At 39.3% G+C, this 20,938-nt stretch overlaps 1 protein-coding gene across 12 annotated transcripts in view; it reads left to right on the forward strand.

Moving 5' to 3' along the window:
* Window positions 1-20,050, forward strand: part of LOC146889283 (uncharacterized) — a 174,738-nt gene extending 154,688 nt beyond the window's left edge. For all 12 annotated transcript variants that reach the window (XM_085684367.2, XM_085684368.2, XM_085684369.2 and 9 more), the window contains one exon: window positions 19,499-20,050. The gene's annotated coding sequence lies outside the window, so the exon portion shown is untranslated. The remainder of the gene's footprint in view (window positions 1-19,498) is intronic.
* The last annotated feature ends 888 nt before the right edge of the window (window positions 20,051-20,938 follow it).

The raw sequence follows: 20,938 nt of genomic DNA on the forward strand, positions 1-20,938 counted from the left end.
ATTTGTGGATATCCAGTTTTGCAGAAACCATTCTTTTCAGTCTCATAGTAATGCTTTCTACCCTTCTTTTTTCTTTAAATTCTTATTTAAAATAAATATTTTTATTTATTTTACATCTCAAATGCAACTTATCCTCCCTCCTCTCCTTCCAGTACTTACCCCCGCCTCCCGTCTATTTCCCTAAACTCATTCTTCCTCCATTTCTATTCAGAAAAGGGAAGGCCTCCCATGGATATCAACAAAACATGTCATATCAAGATATAGTAAGACTAAGCGCCTCCCCCTGTATTAAGGCTGGCCAAGGCAACCCAGTATGAGGAATAGGGTCCCAAAAGCTGGCAAAAGAGTCAGAGACAGCCCCTGCTCCCACATGAAGGACAAGTTACATAATATATATGCAGAGTGCCTAGGTCAGTCGCATGCAGGCTCCTTGGTTGTTGATTCAGACTCTGTGAGTCCCACTGAGCCCATGTTAGTTGATTCTTGTGGTGTTTTGTCTGGCTTCTACAATCCTTCCCCTCACCTTCTGCAGGGTTCCCAGACCTCCACCTAATGTTTGTCCTAATGTTTGTCTCGGAGTCTGTATCTGTTTCCATCAGTTAGTTGCTGGATGAAGCCTCTTTGATGACAATTAGGTTAACAGAAATCTAGTCACAGAAGATATATATATATATATATATATATATATATATATATATATATATATATCTCCACTATTTCTAGGAGTCTTAGCTGAAATCAACCTTGTAGATTCCTGGGAGAGTCTCTTGTGCCAGGTTTTTATCTGACCCTGAAATGCCACCCCCTTTTCATTAGTCTCTCTCTCTCTATCATCCACGTCCTGATCACTCATGTTCCCATGCCCACCTGTCCTCAGTCCACTCAAGAAATCTCTTCTATTTTCCCTTCCCAGGGAGATCCAGGAGTCCCCCTAGTTTCTCTGGGTCTGTGAATTTTGATGGGCATTGCATTGAATATGTAGATTGCTTTTGCTAAGATTGCCATTTTACTATGTTAATTCTACCTACCCAGGAGCATGGGAGATCTTTCAACTTTATGGTGTCTTCTTCAATTTCTTTCTTCAAAGATTTAAAGTTCTTATCATACAAGTCTTCCACTCGTTTGGTTAGAGTTACTTCAACTATTTGTTGATATTGCAAAGGGTGATGTTTTTCTGATTTCTTTCTTGGCCCATTTATCGTCTGTGTACAGAAGGGCTACTATTTTTTTTGAGTTCATATTGTATCTACTATATTACTGAAAGTGTTTATGAGTTGTTGAAGTTCCTTGGTAGCATTTTTGGGGTCATTTATGTAGGCAATAATATCATCAGCAAACAGTGAGAGTTTGACTTCTTCTTTTCCAATTTGTATCCCCTTGAACTCCTTTTGTTGTCTAATTGCTCTAGCTAGGACCTCAAGAACTATATTGAATAGATATGGAGAGAGTGGAAAACCTTGTCTTGTTGCTAATTTCAGCTGGATCGCTGGGAGTTTCTTTTCGTTTAGTTTGGTGTTGACTGTTAGCTTCCTGCATATTGCCTTCATTATGTTTAGGTATGTTCCTTGTATCCCTGCTCTCTTCAGGACCTTTATCATGAAGGGATGTTGTATTTTGTCGAAAGGCTTTTCAGCATCTAATGAGATGATCATGTGGTTTTTATTTTTCAGTTTGTTTATATGGTGGATTACATTGACAGATTTTGTATGTTGAACTATCCCTGCATCTCTTGGATGAAGCCGACTTGATCATGGTGGATGATGGTTCTGATGTGTTCTTGGATTTGATTTGCCAGTATTTTATTTAGCATTTTTGCATCAATGTTCATGAGTGAGATTGGTCTGTAATTCTCTTTCTTAGTAATGTATTTCTGTGGTTTGGGTATCAGATTAATTGTACCCTCATAGAAAGAGTTTAGCAATGTTCCTTTTGTTTCTGTTGTGTGTAACAATTTGAGGAGAATTGGTAATAGTTCTTCTTTGAAAGTCTTGTAAAATTCTTCACGGAATCCATCTAGCCACAGGTTTGTTTTATTTGGGAGACTTTTGATGACTGTTTCTATTTCTTTAGCAGTTATAGGTCTATTTAATTTTCTTATCTGGTCTTGATTTAATTTTGGTTAAGTGATATTTATCCAAAAAATTGTCCATTTCCTTCAAGTTTTCCAATCTTGTGGAGTTGAGATTTTCGAAATATGACCTGATGATTTTCTGGATCTCCTCCATGGCTGCTGTTATGTCCTCTTTTTTAATTTCTGATTTTGTAAATTTGGAGATTCTCTCTCTGCCTTTTGGTTAGTTTGGATAAAGGTTTTTCTATTTTGTTGATTTTCTTGAAGAACCAACTCTTTGTTTCATTGATTCTTTGTATTACCTTCTTTGTTTCTATTTTTTTGTTGGTTTCATCTCTCAATTTGATTATTTCCTGCCGTCTAGTTCTCTTGGGTGAGTTTGTTTCTTTTTGTTCTTAAGTTTTCAAATATTCTGTTAATTCACTAGTGTGGGATTTTCCAGCTTCTTTATATAAGCATTTAGTGCTATGAGCTTTCCTCTTTTTTAAAATTTATTTTTCCATTCAAAAATTTACACTTCCTCCCTTCCTCCTATTCCCCTCCTGCTCCCCACTCACCCCCTTCCCTCCCCCTCCCTCCTTAAGAGAGGGCAGGGTACCCTGCCCTGTGGGAAGTCCAAGGCCCTCCCCCCTACATCCAGGCCTAGGAAGGTGTGCATCCAAATAAAGTAGGGTCCTCAAAAGCTAGCGCATGCAGTAGAAACAAGTCCCAGTGCTATTATCGATGGCTTCTCAGTCTGCCCCCATTGGCAGCCACATTCAGAGAGTCCGGTTTCATCACATGCTCATTCAGTCCCTGTCCAGCTGGATTTGGTGAGCTCCCATTAGATCAGTGGGTGGACCAACCCCTCTCAGTCCTGACTTCCTTGATCATCTTCTCCCTCCTTCTGCTCTCCAACTGGACCTTTGACTCTCAGTCCCTTGCTCTGATGAGGGTCTCTGTCTGTATCTCCATCCATCACTGGACGAAGATTCTATGGTGTTATTTGAGATAATCATCAGTGTGATAGTGGAGCAAGGACAGTTCAGGCACCCTCTCCTCTGCTGCCCAAGGACCTAGCTGGGAACATTCTCGTGGACACCTGGGATCCCCTCTAGAACCAAGTCTCTTGCCATCCCTAAAATGGCTCCGTTAATGTAGATATCTTCTTCCCTGCTCCTATATCCGCCCTTCCTCCATCTCCACCCTCCCATTCCCCCAAGCTCTTCCCAATCTTTCCCTTCTCTCTCACCCTCTCCCCTTCCCCCATCCCCACCCCCTACTCCTATTCCTATGCTCCCAACTTTTGCCCAGCGTTCTTGTTTGCTTCCAATTTCAAACGGAGGCAATGAAGAATACACCATGAACTTTCCTCTTAACACTGTTTTCTTTGTTTTTTTTTATTATTATTAAATTATAAAAGTTTCCATTTCAGCCCCTCCTCCCACCACCCTCCCACTCCCCCCACTCCCTCTCCCCCTCCCTCTCCATCCCCCAGAGCAGTCAGGGTTTCCTGCCCTGTGGGAAGCCCGAGTTCCTCCCCCCTCCCTCCAGGTCCAGGGAAGGTGAGAGTCCAAACAGACTGGAGCGCCAAAATCCAGTACATGCAGAGGAAGCAAGTCCCAGTGTCATTGTCAACGGCTTTTCAAAAAGGCTCCGGGCCAGCCACATTCAGAAAATCTGGCTGGATCATGTCCTCGTTCAGTCCCAGTCCAACAGGCCTTGGTGAACTCCCATTATATCAGTCCCCTTGTATCAGTGGGTGCTCGCATCCCTCGCAGTCCTGATTACTTTTTTTATTTTCTTCATCATTCTGTTCCTCATTTGGACTGTGGAGTGCTCAGTTCGGTGTTCCAATATGGGTCTCCATCTGTATCGCCATCCAACGTCGGATGAAGGTTTCCTGTGCCCTTGCCTTCATTGCTCACGATCTCTTTCCTTCTGCCTCTCATTTGGACCTAGGGAGCTAGGTCCAGTGTTCCAACGTGGTTCTCCGCCTCCATCTCCATCCATCGCCAGATGAGGGTTCTATGGTGACATGCAGAATATTCATCAGTATGGTTGTGGGCCAAGGCCGGTTCAGGCACGCTCTCCTCTGTCCAGAGAACAATCTGGGGATCTCTCCTTGGACCTGGGATCCCATATATAATCAAGTTTCCTATAAACCCTAAAATGACTCCCTTAGTTGAAATATATTCTTCCCTGATCCCTTATTCATCCTTCCTCCCTTCCCCCCATCCCGGTCAACCGAGCTTTCTCCATTCCTCCCCTACTCCCTTCTCTCTAACCCTCTCCCCTTCCAACAACCCTCCCACCCCCCCCCCATGCACCCAAGGTTACCTGGGACTCTTGACTATTTCCTACCTCCTGGCGGATAGCTAAATAATCTTCATCAGGATCGTCTTCTTATTTAGCTTCTCTAGGATCACGAAAAATAGGCTCAAATACCTTTAAATTATGGTTAGAATCCACTTATGAGTGAATACATACCGTGTCCCTCTTTTTGGATCTGGCTTACCTCACTCAGTAAAGCGTTTTCTATGTCCATCCATTTGCATGCAAAATTCAAGATGTCATTATTTTTTACCGCTGAGTAAAACTCTAACGTGTATATGTTCCACACCTTTTTTAACCATTCTTCTATTGAGGGGCACCTCGGCTGTTTCCAGGTTCTGGCTATTACAAATAGTGCTGCTATGAACATAGTTGAACAAATGCTTTTGTTGTATGCTAGGGAATCTCTAGGGTAAATTCCCAAGAGTGGAATTGCTGGGTCCTGAGGGAGGTTGACTCCCAGTTTCCTGAGAAACCGCCACACTGATTTCCACAGTGGCTGCACAAGTTTGCATTCCCACCAACAATGGATGAGTGTTCCCCTCACCCCACATCCTCTCCAGCATAGGCTATCATTGGTGTTTTTGACTTTAGCTATTCTGACAGGTGTAAGATGGTATCTCAAAGTGGTTTTGATTTGCATTTCCCTGATCGCTAAGGAGGTTGAGCATGACCTTAAGTGTCTTCTGGCCATTCGAAGTTCATCTGTTGTGAATTCTCTGTTCAGTTCAGTACCCCCATTTTTTAATTGGGTTATTTAGAGATTTAGTGCCTAGTTTCTTGAGTTCTTTGTATATTTTGGAGATCAGACCTTTGTCTGATGAGGGGTTGGTGAAGATCTTCTCCCAGTCAGAAGGCAGCCTTTTTGTCTTACTGACAGTGTCCTTTGATTTACAGAAGCTTCTCAGTTTCAGTAGATCCCATTTATTCATTGTTTCTCTTATTGTCTGTGCTGCTGGGGTCGTACTTAGGAAGAGGCCTCCTGTGCCTATATCTTGTAGACTACTTCCCACTTTCTCTTCTATCAGGTTCAAAGTGGATGGATTAATGTTGATGTCTTTAATCCATTTGGACCTGAGTTTTGTGCATGGTGATAGGTATGGATCTACTTTCATTTTTTTTACAGGTTGACATCCAGTTATGCCAGCACCATTTGTTAAAGATGCTTTCCTTCTTCCATTGTATACCTTTAGCTCCCTTGTCAAAAATTAGGTGCTCATAGGTTTGTGGGTTAATATCCGGGTCTTCTATTCGATTCCATAGGTCGACCTCTCTGTTCTTATGCCAATACCAAGCTGTTTTCAATACTGTAGCTCTGTAATAGATTTTGAAGTCAGGGATGGTAATGCCTCCTGAAGTTCCTTTATTGTATAAGATTGTTTTGGCTATCCTGGGTTTTTTGTTTTTCCAAATAAACTTGATTATTGTTTTCTCAAGGTCTGTGAAGAAGTTTGATGGGATATTGATGGGGATTGCATTGAATCTATAGATTGCTTTTGGTAGAATTGCCATTTTTACTATGTTGATCCTCCCAATCCAAGAACAAGGGAGATCTTTCCATTTTCTGGTATCCTCCTCAATTTCTTTCTTCAAAGACTTAAAGTTCTTGTCAAATAGGTCTTTCACTTCCTTGGTTAGAGTAACCCCAAGATATTTTATGCTATTTGTGGCTATCGTGAAAGGTGATGTTTCTCTGATTTCCCTCTCAGCTTCTTTATCCTTCGTGTATAGGAGTGCCACTGATTTTTTGGAGTTGATCTTGTATCCTGCCACGTTACTAAAGGTGTTTATCAGCTGTAGGAGTTCTTTGGTAGAGTTTTTGGGGTCACTTATGTACACTATCATATCGTCAGCAAATAACGAAAGTTTAACTTCATCCTTTCCAATTCGAATCCCCTTGATCTCCTTATGTTGTCTTATTGCTATTGCTAGAACTTCAAGCACTATATTGAAGAGGTATGGAGAGAGTAGACAGCCTTGTCGTGTTCTTGATTTTAGTGGAAAGGCTTTGAGTTTCTCTCCATTCAATTTGATGTTAGCTGTTGGCTTGGTGTATATTGCTTTTATTATATTTAGGTATGATCCTTGTATCCCCAGTCTCTCCAACACCTTTATCATAAATGGGTGTTGAATTTTGTCAAATGCTTTTTCAGCATCTAGTGAGATGATCATATGGTTTTTTTCTTTCAGTTTATTTATATAATGGATTACATTGATAGATTTGCGTATGTTGAACCAGCCCTGCATCTCTGGGATGAAGCCTACTTGATCATAATGGATAATTTTTCTAATGTGTTCCTGGATTTGGTTTGCCAGTATTTTATTGAGAATTTTCGCGTCGATGTTCATGAGTGAGATTGGCCTGTAATTCTCTTTCTTGGTTGTGTCTTTGTGTGGTTTTGGTATTAAGGTAACTGTAGCTTCATAAAAGGAGTTTGGCAATGACTCTTCTGTTTCTATATTATGGAATACATTAAGGAGTATAGGAATTAGCTCTTCCTGGAAATTCTGGTAGAATTCTGCATTGAAACCATCTGGTCCTGGACTTTTTTTGGTAGGGAGATTTCTGATAACAGCTTCTAGTTCTTCACGACTAACAGGTCTATTTAGATTATTCACCTGTTCTTGGTTCAACTTTGGTATATGGTACTTATCTAAAAAAATGTCCATTTCTTTTACATTTTCCAACTTTGTGGCATATAAACTTTCGTAGTAAGATCTAATGATTCTCTGAATTTCCTCTGAGTCTGTGGTTATATCCCCCTTTTCATTTCTGATCCTATTAATTTGCATGTGCTCTCTCTGCCGTTTGATTAGTTTGGATAGGGGTTTGTCAATCTTGTTGATTTTCTCCAAGAACCAGCTTTTTGATTCATTGATTCTTTGGATTGTTTTCTCTGTTTCTATTTTGTTGATTTCAGCCCTCAGTTTGATTATTTCCAGTCTTCTACTCCTCCTGGGTGAATCAGCTTCTTTTTTTTCTAGAGCTTTCAAGTGTGCTGTTAGGTCTCCAATGTGTGCTTTCTCCATTTTCTTTATTTGGGCACCTATTGCTATGAACTTTCCTCTTAGCACTGCTTTCATAGTGTCCCATAGGTTTGAGTATGTTGTGTCTTTGTTTTCATTAAATTCAAGGAAGACTTTAATTTCTTTCTTAATTTCGTCTTTGACCCAGGGGTGATTTAGTAGTTGACTGTTCAACTTCCATGAATTTGTTGACTTCCTGGGGGTAGCATTGTTGTTGAATTCTAATTTTAATCCATGGTGATCTGACAAGACACAGGTGGTTACTAATATTTTTTTGTATCTGTGGGAGTTTGCTTTGTTGCCGAGTATGTGGTCAATTTTCGAGAAGGTTCCATGAACTGCAGAGAAGAAGGTATATTCTTTCCTATTTGGGTGGAGTGTTCTATAGATGTCTGTTAGGTCCATTTGATTCAATACCTCCAATAAATCTCTTAATTCTCTGTTTGGTTTCTGTCTGATTGACCTGTCCATCGGTGAGAGAGGAGTGTTGAAGTCTCCTACTATTAGTGTGTGTGGTTTGATGACTGCCTTGAGTTCTAGAAGAGTTTCTTTTACATATGTGGGTGCCTTTACATTAGGGGCATAGATATTCAGGATTGAGACTTCTTCCTGATGAGTTGTTCCTGTTATGAGTATGAAATGTCCATCTCCATCTCTTCTGATTGATTTTAGTTTGAAGTCGATTTTGTTAGATATTAGAATGGCCACACCGGCTTGTTTCTTAGGTCCATTTGCTTGGAAGACCTTTTCCCAACCCTTTACTCTGAGTAGGTGGCTGTCTTTGTGGTTGAGGTGTGTTTCTTGTAAACAGCAGAATGTTGGATCCTGTTTTTGTATCCAATCTCTAAGTCTGTGCCTCTTTATAGGTGAATTGAGTCCATTGATATTAAGAGATATTAATGACCATTGGTTGTTGACTCCAGTCATTTTTTTGGTGGTAATAGAGTGTATGTGTTTTCCTTCTTTGAATTGTGCTAGTGAAGGGTCGCTAGATGTCTAAATTATTGTAGTCAGTGTTGGCAGTGTTGGATTCCTTGGGATGTAATTTTCCTTCTAGTATTCTCTGTAAGGCTGGATTAGTAGTTACATATTGTTTAAATTTGTTTTTATCCTGGAATATTTTGTTTTCTCCGTTGATAGTGAACGAAAGCTTGGCTGGGTAAAGTAGTCTGGGTTTGCATCCATGGTCCCTTAATTTCTGCAGTACCTCTATCCAGGACTTTCTGGCTTTCATGGTTTCCATAGAGAAGTCTGGTGTAAGTCTGATAGGTTTACCTTTATAGGTTACTTGACCTTTTTCCTTTGCAGCTCTTAATATCCTTTCTTTAATCTGACTGCTTTGTGTTTTGATTATTATATGGCGAGGGGACGTTTTTTTCTGATCCAGTCTATTCGGTGTTCTGTATGCTTCTTGCACCTTCATAGGAATATCCCTCTTTAGGTTGGGAAAGTTTTCTTCTATAATTTTGTTGAATATATCTTCTGGACCTTTGATCTGCAATTCTTCTCCTTCTTCTACTCCTATTATTCTTAGATTTGGTTTTTTTTATTATGTCCCATATTTCCTGAATGTTTTGTGATGAGAATTTGTTGGATTTGCTGTTTTCTTTCGTCAGGGCGTTTATTTTCTCTATGGTGTCTTCATAATCTGAGATTCGTTCTTCTATCTCTTGTATTCTATTGGTTAAGCTTGATTCTGTAGTCTCCGTTCGTTTACCTAGATTTTCCATATCCAGCTGGCCCTCGGTTTGTGTTTTCTTCACTGCCTCCATTTCAGTTTTCAATTCTTGCACTGATTCCATTACCTGTTTGATTGCTTTTTCTTGGTTTCCCAGGGTATCATTTACGAATTTACTCATTTCTTCAAACTTTTTGTTATATTTGTCTTCCATTTCTTTACTCATTTCTTCCATTTTTTTGTTATATTTCTCTTCTATTTCTTTAAGTGAGTTATTCATACCCTGTTTTAGAGACTCTATTGCTTTCATAATGACACTGTTTTCCACTTCTTCCGGAATAGGGCGTTCGAGTCCTTCTGTCGTAAGATCGCTGGGATCTGGTGATTTCATGTTGTTTTTCAGATTGTTGGAGGCATTCTTGCCTTGGCGCCTGCCCATCTCTTCCTTCAGATGCTCTCCAATGGCTCTTCCCTCCACTGGGTCTTCTTCTATTGGATTAGTGACCCTTGCTATCCAGGAATCACTTTGCCTGCAGTCTTAGCTAGCTGCAGGCAGGCTATTAGAACAAAGGGACTTCCTTCCCTTTGCACTCACCACCTATCCAGACCCGTGGTGCCCACCCTGGCTGAGATGGAGGAATTTAAGCCCTGAAAAAGGGAGAGGGGAGGGGAGGGGTTCGAGGCCTAAAGCTGGGATGGCGTAGCAGGAGAGAGGGATTAGCTGGGGGAAGCTGCCCCTTTGGAGTAGCCAGGGAGATAAGGATGGCGGGAATATTGTGTGTCCCCTCACCGGTCTACACACTTACCCCTGTGCAGGATCAGAGCCCCTCGCTGGTCAGAAGAGTCCCTGCCTGCGTTCTTAGCTGCTGCAGGCCGGCTATCAGAACAAAGGGACTCCCGCCCCTTTGCTCTCACCGCCTGCCCCGGCCCCCGGTGCCCGCCCCGGCTGAGATGGAGGAATTTAAGCCCCGAAGAAGGGAGAGGGGAGGGGAGGGGTTCGAGGCCAAAAGCTGGGATGGCGTAGCAGGAGAGAGGGATTAGCTGGGGGAAGCTGCCCCTTTGGAGTAGCCAGGGAGATAAGGATGGCGGGAATATTGTGTGTCCCCTCACCGGTCCACACACTTACCCCTGCCACACTGTTTTCTTTGTGTCCCATAAATTTGTGTATGTTGTGTGGTCATTTTTGTTGAATTTTAGAAAGTCTTTAATTTCTCCCTTTTTTTTCCTTGACTCATTGATGATTCAGGTGAGCATTGTTTAATTTTCATGTGTTTGTGGGCTTTCTGGAATTAATGTTGCTGTTGAATTCTAGTTTTAAGCTATGGTGATCTGATAAGATATATGTTGGTATTTCAATTCTTTGTATCTGTTGAGGTTTATTTTGTTACTGAGTATGTGGCTACTTTTTGAGAAGGTTACATGGCATGCTGAGAAGAAGTTATGTTCTTTTATGTTTGAATGGAATATTCTATAGATGTCTGTTAAGTCCATTTGAGTCATAACATCTGTTAGTTCCCTTATTTCTCTGTTAATTTTTTTTGTCTGACTGACCTGTCCAGTGGTGAGAGTGGAGTGTTGAAGTCTCCCACTATTAGTATGTGTGGTTTAAGCTTTAGAAGTTTCTTTTACATATGAGGGTACCCTTGTATTTGGGGCACAGATGTTCAGTATTCAGATTTCCTCTTGCTGGATTTTTCCTGTGATTAATATGAAATGTCCTTCTTTGTCTCTATTGATTGATTTTAATTTGAAGTCTATTTTGTTAGTTATTAGGATAGTTACACCAGCTTGTTTCTTAGGTCTGTTTGAATGGAAAACCTTTCCCCAACCCTTTACTCTGAGGTAGTGTCTGTCTTTGAGGTTGAAGTGTGTTTTTTGTAAACAGAAGAATGTTGGATACTGTTTTCGTAACCATTTTCTTAACCTGTGACATTTTATAGGTGAATTGAGTCCATTGGTATTAAGCGATAATAATGACCAGTGGTTGTTAACTCCAGTTTGGTGCAGGACAATTCTATATTCTGTCAATTATGTTTTAAATAAATGCTAATTGGACAGTAGCCAGGCAGGAAGTATAGGCAGGTCAATGAGAATAGGAGAATTCTGGGAAGGAGGAAGCTTATTCCTCCCCAGTCCTGTCCAGACTGGAAGAAGCAAGATGTGACCTGCCCCGCTGATAAAGGTACCAAGCCATGTGACTAACATATACTAGAATAATGGGTTAATATAAGTTATAAGAGTTAATAAGAAGCATGAGCTAATGTGCCAATCAGTTTTTAACTTATGTAGACCTCTGTGTGATTTTCTTTGGGACCTTAGCAGCTGTGGGAACTGGGCATGACAGAAACCCCAACAAGTAGACCCTCATGTAATACCGGTTATTTTTTGGGTGGTTGTGATTGTGCATTTCCATTCTTTGAGTTGTCTTGGTTGAGGGTTATCAGATGTCTGTGCTATTGAGGGTGTTGTTGGTTTTCTTGGGTTGAGGTTTTCCTTCTAGTACTTTCTGTAAGGCTGGGTTTGTGGCTACGTATTATTTAAATATGTTTTTTTTTCCTGGAATATCTTGTTTTCTCCATTGATGGTGAAAGAAAGCTTTGCTGGGTATAGTAGTCTGGGCTTGCATCCACGGTCTCTTAGTGTCTGCAGCACATCTGTCCAAGACCTTCTGTCTTTCATGGTTTCCATTGAGAAGTCAGATGTAATTCTGATAGGTTTACCTTTATATATTACTTGACCTTTTCCCTTTGCAGCTCTTAATATTCCTTCTTTATTCTGTATGTTTTGTGTTTTGATTATTATATGGCAAAGGGATGTTTCTTTTTGATACCATTTATTTGGTGTTCTGTATGCTTCCTTTTTTTTTGAAAGTAATTTTATTAAATTATAAAAAGTTTCCATTTACGCCCCTCCTCCCAATGCCCTCCCACTCCCCCCTCCCTCTCCTCCTCCCTCTTTGTCCCCAAGGGCAGTCAGGGTCTCCTGCCCTGTGGGAAGTCCAAGTTCCTCCCCCCTCCCTCCAGGTCCAGGAAGGTGAGCATCCAAACAGACTGGATCCCAAAAATCCAGTATATGCAGAGGAAACCAGTCCCAGTGTCATTGTCAATGGCTTCTCAGAAAGACTGCAGGCCAGCCACATTCAGAAAATCCGGCCACATTCAGAGAATCTGGTTGGATCACATGCTCGTTCAGTCACGGTCCATCTGGCCTTGGTAAACTCTCATTAGATCCGACCCCTTGTATCAGTGGGTGATAGTATCCCTCGCAGTCCTTCGTCATTTTCTTCCTCCTTCTGCTCCTCATTTGGATCTTGGGGGGCTCAGTTCGGTGCTCCAACGCGGGCCTCCATCTGTATCGCCATCCAACGCCAGATGAAGGATCTGGGACTCTTGACTATTTCCTACTTCCTGGCGGATAGCTAAATAATCTTCATCAGGTTCGTCTTCTTATTTAGCTTCTCTAGGATCACGAATAATAGGCTCAAAGACCTTAAATTATGGTTAGAATCCACTTATGAGTGAATACATACCGTGTTCCTCTTTTTGGGTCTGGCTTACCTCACTCAGTAAAGCGTTTTCTATGTCCATCCATTTGCATGCAAAATTCAAGATGTCATTATTTTTTACCGCTGAGTAAAACTCTAATGTGTATATGTTCCACACCTTTTTTAACCATTCTTCTATTGAGGGGCACCCAAAACCCAGGATAGCCAAAACAATCTTATACAATAAAAGAACTTCTGGAGGCATTACCATCCCTGACTTCAAACTCTATTATAGAGCTACAGTATTGAAAACAGCTTGGTATTGGCATAAGAACAGAGAAGTCGACCTATGGAATCGAATAGAAGACCCAGATATTAACCCACAAACTTATGAACACCTAATTTTCGACAAGGGAGCTAAAGGTATACAATGGAAGAAGGAAAGCATCTTTAACAAATGGTGCTGGCATAACTGGATGTCAACCTGTAAAAAAATGAAAGTAGATTCATATCTATCACCATGCACAAAAATCAAGTCCAAATGGATTAAAGACATCAACATTAATCCGTCCACTTTGAACCTGATAGAAGAGAAAGTGGGAAGTAGTCTACAAGATTTAGGCACAGGAGGCCTCTTCCTAAGTAGGACCCCAGCAGCACAGACAATAAGAGAAACAATGAATAAATGGGATCTACTGAAACTGGGAAGCTTCTGTAAAGCAAAGGACACTGTCAGTAGGACAAAAAGGCTGCCTTCTGACTGGGAGAAGATCTTCCCCAACCCCTCATCAGACAAAGATCTGATCTCCAGAATATACAAAGAACTCAAGAAACTAGACACTAAAACTCTAATTAACCCAATTAAAAAATGGGGTACTGATCTGAACAGAGAATTCACAACAGATGAACTTCGAATGGCCAGAAGACACTTAAGGTCATGCTCAACCTCCTTAGCAATCAGGGAAATGCAAATCAAAACCACTTTGAGATACCATCTTACACCTGTCAGAATAGCTAAAGTTAAAAACACCAATGATAGCCTATGCTGGAGAGGATGTGGAATGAGGGGAACACTCATCCATTGTTGGTGGGAATGCAAACTTGTGCAGCCACTTTGGAAATCAGTGTGGCGGTTTCTCAGGAAACTGGGAGTCAACCTCCCTCAGGACCCAGCAATTCCTCTCTTGGGAATATACCCTAGAGATTCCCAAACATACTACAAAAGTGTTTGTTCAACTATGTTCATAGCAGCACTATTTGTAATAGCCAGAACCTGGAAACAGCCTAGGTGCCCCTCAATAGAAGAATGGTTAAAAAAGCTGTATGCTTCTTGTACCTTCATAGGAATATCCTTCTTTAGGTTGGGGAAGTTTTCTTCTATAGTTTTGTTGAATATATTTTCTGGACCTTTGAGCTGGAGTTCTTCTCCTTCTTCTACCCCTATTATTCTTAGGTTTGGTCTTTTCTTGGTGTCCCAGATTTCCTGGATGTTTTGTGTTAAGAATTTGTTGGATTTGATGTTTTCTTTGATCAATGAGTCTATTTCCTCTATAGTATCTTCAGCTCTTGAGGTTCTTTCTTCTATCTCTTATATTCTGTTGGTTATACTTGTCTCTGTAGTTCCTGTTTGTTTACCCACATTTTTCATATCTAGCCATCCTACAGTTTGTTTTCTTCATTACCTCCATTTTGGCCTTCAAGTAAAAAAAAAAACTGTTTCCTTTACTTGTTTGATTGCTTTTTCTTGTTTTTTTGGGGGGGTATCTTTGAGGAATTTAATTTCTTCTAACGTTTTGTTTGTCTTCTCTTCCATTTCTTTAAGGGAATTTTTCACTTCTTGTTTAAGGGTCTTCATTATTTTCATAGAGTTATGTTTAAAGTTGATTTCTTCTACTTGTTCTGGGTTAGGATGTTCAAGTCCTGTTGTGTGTTTGCTGGATTCTGGTGTCACCATGTTACTTTTCAGGATGTTGTAGGAATTTTTACATTGGTGCCTGCTCATCTCTTCCTCTCTGGATCTCCTCAGCATGAGAGCAGGGTTTCTTGAAGGGTTCTAAGGAACTCACAGGCAAAAAGGCAGGCTTAGGAGCATGGTGGGATGGTAGAAAGAAGTCCCTGTGTCAGGAACACTCTCTGATGGCTCTCTGGACCCCTCAGCCCTGAAGCAGGCTGTGTTGGGAAATCCAAGGACCTTGCAGGTGTAAAGGTGGCTTTCCTGAATATTGTAAATATTATATTTAATATTTGTGTTAAGCTTTTCTTAGATTTAATGTTTTCTTTGACTGATGAGTCTATTTCTTCTATCCTCTTATTCAACACTTGAGATTCTCTCTTCCATCTCTTGTATTCTGCTGTTTATGCTTGCATTTGTGGTTCCTTATAATTTTCTCATGATTTCTGTTTCTATAATTCCCTAGGCTTGTGTTTTCTTTATTGTCTCTATTTCAGTTTTCAAGTCTTGAATATTTTTTCATATGTTTGATTGTTTTTTCTTGATTGTCTTTAAGGGATTTGTTGATGTCTTTCCATTTTTCATTTGTTTTTTTCCCCTTCATTTCTTTGAGAGAATTTCTCATTTCCTCTTTAAGGGCCTCAAACATTCTCCTGACTTTTTTTTAGGTCATTTTCTTCTGTTTCATTGATATTTGGTTGTTCAAGTCTTGCTGTTGTGGGGTCACTAGATTTTACTGGTGTTGTGTTGCTCTTTGTGGTGTTGTGTGTGTTCTTACCTTGTCTACCAATCTTTTCCTTTAATTGGTGTAGTTGAGGACATCTGTGACTCTGGTGATCAATCTTCCAGATTCCAGTGAATCCCAGGATCAGATGGTTGTTCCTTGTGGTACAGTCAGTGCCAAGGTTTCAGTCACCCCGTTGGTTACTCCATGTTCTTGGAGGTTGGTTGCTCAGTGCTTCCGGGGTTTCCTCCACTCCCACAGAATTTGCTGGCTCAGTCCTGCCCCTGTAGAGTTTGCTGTCTCAGCCCTGTTCTGGCCTAGGTTGCTGGCTCAGCCTGGCTCCTGTGGAGTTTTCCTGGAACTTTTCAGTTTTCTGAAGTCCCATTTGCCAATTGTCAATCTTAGTGCCTGTGCTATTGGTGTTCTGTTCAGGAAGTGGTCTCCTGTGCCCAGGCATTGAAGACTATTTCCCACTTTCTCTTCTCTCATGTTTGGTGTGGTCAGATTTATATTGAGGTCTTTAATCCATTAGGACTTGAGTTTTGTGCATGGGGACAGATATGGACCTATTTTCATTCTTGTACATGTTGACATCCAGTTAGACAAGCCATTTGTTGAGGATGCTTTCTTTTTTCATTGTATAATTTTGGCTTCTTTGTCAAAAATCAATGTGAATTTACATCTGTGTCTTCGATTCAATTCCTTTGATCCACATGTCTGTTTTTGTGCCAATACCATGTGGTTTTTATTAATATAATTCTGTAATAGAGATTGAAATCAGTGTTGGTGATACTTCTGGAAGTTCTTTTGTTGTACAGAATTATTTTAGCTATCCTGAGCTTTTTGTTTTTTGATATGAAGTTGAGTAGTTTTTTTTAAAGGTCTGTAAATAATTGTGTTGGGATTTTAATGGGGATTACATTGAATCTGTATATAGCTTTTTGCAAATGGTCAGTCTTCTATGTTAATTCTACTAATCCACAAACATGGGAGATCTTTCTATCTTTTGATATCTTCTTTAATTTCTTTCTTCAAAGCTTTGAAGTTCTTGCCATACTGGTCTTGAACTTTCTTTGTTAGAGTTAATTCAAGATGTTTTGTATTATTTGAAGCTATTGTAAAGGGTGTTGATTCTCTGATTTCTTTCTCAGCCTGTTTATCTTTTGTATATAGGAGGACTACTGATTTTTGAGGTAATCTTGTATCCAGCTATTTGCTGAAAGTATTTATTACCTTTAGAAGTTCCCAGTAGAATTTTTGTGGGTCACTATGTATACTATTATAACATCTGTGAATAATGTTACTTTGACTTTTTCCTTTCCAGTTTGTTTCCCATTGATTTCCTCTAGTTGCCTTATTGCTCTAACTAGAACTTCAAGTACTATATTGAATAGATATGGAAATAGTGGAACACCTTGTCTTATCCCTGATTTTACTGGGATCACTTTGTGTTTCTCTCTATTTAATTTGACACTGGCTATCAGCATGCTGTATATTGCTTTTTATTATATTTAGGTATGTCCCTTGTATCCCTGATCTCTTCCAAGAATTTCATCATGAAGGGGTGTTGACTTTTGTCAAAGTTTTTCGACATCTAATTAGATGTTCACGTACTTTTCCCTTCAGTTTGTTTATATAATAGATATCATTGATAGAGATTTCATATGTTAAATCATTCCTGCATCTTTGGGATGAAGCTTATGTGTTAAGATGTATGATCTTTTTGATGCGTTCTTGGATTCAGTTTGCCAGTAATTTAGCATCAATGTTCATGAGTGAAATTGGTTTTGTAACTCTCTTTTTTTTGTTGAGTCTATGTGTGGTTTGAGTATCATGGTGATTATGAACTCATAGAAAGAATTTGGCAATGTTCCTTCTGATTCTATATTGTGGATAATTTAAAGAGAAGTGGTATTAACTCTTCTTTGAAATTCTGGTAGAATTCTGCATTAAAATTATCTGACCCTTGGCTTATTTGGGGGTGAAACTTTTAATGATTTCCTCTATTTCCTTAGGGGTTATTGGTCTATTTATAGTGTTTATCTGATCTTGATATCTATCAAGAAATTTGTTCATTGTCTTTTCCAACTGATTTTCCAATTTTGTGTAGTACAGGTTTTTGAAATATGACCTAAAAATTCGTTGGATTTCCTCAGAGACTGTTATTACATTTCCTTTTTCATTTATCATTTTCTGTGTTTCTATTTTGTTGATTTCAGCCCTCAGTTTGATTATTTCCAATCTTCTACTCCTCCTGGGAGAGTCTGCTTCTTTTTTTTCCAGAGCTTTTAGGTATGCTGTTAAGTCTCCAATATATGCTTTCTCCGTTTTCTTTAATTGGGCACTTAGTGCTATGAACTTTCCTCTTAGCACTGCTTTCATTGTGTCCTATAGGTTTGAGTATGGTGTGTCATTTTGTTGATGTGGGTATACTCTCTCTGCCTTTTAGTTTGTATTAGGGTTGATCTATTGTATTGATTTTCTAGATGAGCCAACTCTATTTCACTGATTCTTTATATTGGTCTCTGTTTCTATTTTATTGATTTTTGCCCTCCGTTTGATTATTTCCTGCCATATTCTTTTGTTAGGTCTGCCTCTTTTTGTTCTAGAGCCTTCAGGTGTGCAGTTAAGTTGCTAGTGTGAGATCTCTCCAAGTTCTTCAAGAAGATACTTAGTACTATGAACTTTCCTCTTAGCATTCTTTCATTGTGCCCCATAAGTTTGGGTATGTTGTCCATTCATTTTCATTGCATTCTAGGAAGTCTTTAACTTCTTTATTTCTTTCTTGATAGAGTGCTAACTCAGTAGATATTTTTTCAGTTTCCATGAGTTTGGAGGCTTTCTGTTCTTTCTATTGTTGTTGAAATCCAACTTTAATCTGTGATGGTCTGATAAGATACATGGGAATTTCTCCTTTTTTGTATATTCTGAGACTTACTTTGTGACTGAGTCAATTTTGGAGAAGGTTCAATGTGTTGCAGCATTTATTTTTGAAGAGGCTGTCTTTTCTACAATTAATATTTTTGGTAACCTTATTGAAAATCACATGGCTATAGTTATTTTTTCTACATGCCTTATTTGTGCCAGTACCATGCTGTCTTTGTTACCATATCTTTGCAATATAATTTGAGTTCTTATGTTATGATGCTTTCAGTAATAGTCTTTCTGCTTAGGATTATTGTAGCTCTTTGATTCTTTTATAGGTCTTTTGTACTTTCATGTTAATGTGTAAATTTTAGGATTTTTTAATATAATTTTATGGAGAACATCATCGGAGTTGTGGGGATTGCATTGAATCTACAGTTCATTTACATAACACAGTCTCAATTATGCTGAAATATGAGAATAGAACATCTTTCTATATTATAGTGTTTGCTTAAGTTTCTTTTTTCTTTTCTATTGTTTTTATTTAGCTATACATTTTTCTTTGGTTAAGTTATTTTCTTTTAATTGTAGAGGTCATTTGCCTTCTTGCTTAGGTTTATTTCTACTTTTGTTACTTTGTTTAAGGCTATTATGAATGGAATTGTTTCCTTAATTTTCAGCAATGCTGTTTACTATCATGTAAAAACTGATTTCACCATTTTGACTTTGTATCCTGATTCTATTCTGAAGGTATATGTCAGGAGTAACAGAATTCTGGTATAGTCTTTTGGGTCTTTTATTTATATAATCATATCCTTTAAAAATACGGATAATTTTACTTCTTCCTTCACTATTTATAACTGTATGACTATAATTAAATTGGCAAATAAGCCCTATTGTATATTTTTGTTTTAAGCATAAAGAATCAGCATTTATTATTTATTTTCCCCATTCCTCATTTTCCCAACTATGTATTTCATGAGAACCTGGTTTTCACATTGCAGATATGAAAACCAAGAGTCTAGGAGTTTTCTTTTTAAATGCCAGAATAATTTATAAAGTAAAAAAAACCAACACAGTATGGACACACTAACACACACACACACACACACACACACAGGCATGTATAGAGATCTTTCTGGTATTTATGAAGAGGGAGACAAGTTGGTGTGATCACATGATCAAAATCTATAAATACCATGATATTTAATTACATGAGTTACAGGTTACAAGAGGAAAATTGTTCTTTATTGGTTCAGATTTACCACACAATTGCACACCATACATCTTCACATGTACAACTTATTACTATCTTACATTTAGAAACCCACTGATCCTGCTTAACGTATAATTGCCCTTTTTTTCTCATTTGATTCTTCTGTTAGGAGGAATGCAAAGAAGAAGGAGAATGAAGAAAGAATCTGTGGTTCACGTTTTTTTAAGGTTTTCATTTCTTGGAAGGCCATGGAAATTTTAATATTGACATCATTCCAAAGTTCATCACATCCAAAGTGGTATCAAAAGACAACTGCCATTTCTCTTATTTGTTGGAAATATACTTGACCATGTTTGGCAATGCTAAAAATAATTTTTGTTAGTATAGAGATGTTATTTAAATAATCATGATTCAAATCTCCCTTTTATACATTTAGCAAACTTTTTAAATGAAATGTTAACCTGTTTTAAATCACTTTGCTATTATCAAAAATATATATTAAAATACCACATTTAAAAGATTTCTGATGGGAGAGAAGGGAAAGACCTTGTTAACTGTGCTCTACACTGCAATAATCACTAACCACCTGTAGTTCCTAAGCATTTAAAATATGTTTGGTTTGATGTCATATGCACTGTAGTTGTAAAAAGTATTGGAGCTTAACTTACTGTAGACAGGCTAAAATCATAATAAATGTAGTAAATGAAATATGACATTACAATGTTGCCAGTTTCCTTTTATTTCTTTTTTGTTTTATTTTTAAATATGTGTATGTTTTGAATTAAATGGTTTTTTTGATTTTTTATTGGTTTATAAATAATACCATTCAAAATTTCCACCTCTTCTCCTCCTCCCATTTCCCTCCCACTTCCCCACTCATCCTGCCGCCTCCCCCTCCAGTCCTAAGAGAGAGCAGGGTGCCCTGCCCTGTGGGAAGTCCAAGGCCCTCCCCAATACATCCAGGCCTAGGAATGTGTGCATCCAAACAGACTAGGATCCCAAAAAGCCAGTACATGCAGTAGAATCAAATCCCAGTGCCATTATCATTGACTTCTCAGTCAGCCCCCATTGTCAGCCACATTCATAGAGTCCGGTTTAATTGCATGCTCATTCAGTGTCAGTCCAGCTGGCCTTGGTGAGTTCCCATTAGATCAGTCACACTATCTCAGTGGGTGAACCAGCCCCTCTCAGTCCTGACTTCCTTGCTCATCCTCTCCTTCCTTCTGCTCTCCAACTGGACCTTTGGATTTCAGTCCAGTGCTCTGATGAAGGTCTCTGTCCCTATCTCCATCCACAGACAAAGGTTCTGTGGTGATATTCAAGATATTCATCAGTGTGGCTATGGGACAAGGTCAGTTCAGGCCCCTTCTCTTCTACTGCCCAAGGGCCTAGCTGGGGACATCCCCTTGGACAACTGGGAACCCCTCTAGAGCCAAGTCTCTTCCCAATCCTAAATGGCTCCCTTAATTAAGATTTCTTCTTTCCTGCTCCAATATCTGTCCTTCCTCCATCTCAACAATCCCATTCCCCCAAGCTCTCCCCGATCCTCCCCTTCTCCCTTCTCTCTCTCTCTCTCCCCTCCCCCAACCCCCATCTTCTCAACTTTTGC

The sequence above is a fragment of the Myodes glareolus genome, chromosome X (assembly GCF_982192425.1).
Source record: "Myodes glareolus chromosome X, mMyoGla1.1, whole genome shotgun sequence".
Classification (NCBI taxonomy): domain Eukaryota; kingdom Metazoa; phylum Chordata; class Mammalia; order Rodentia; family Cricetidae; genus Myodes; species Myodes glareolus.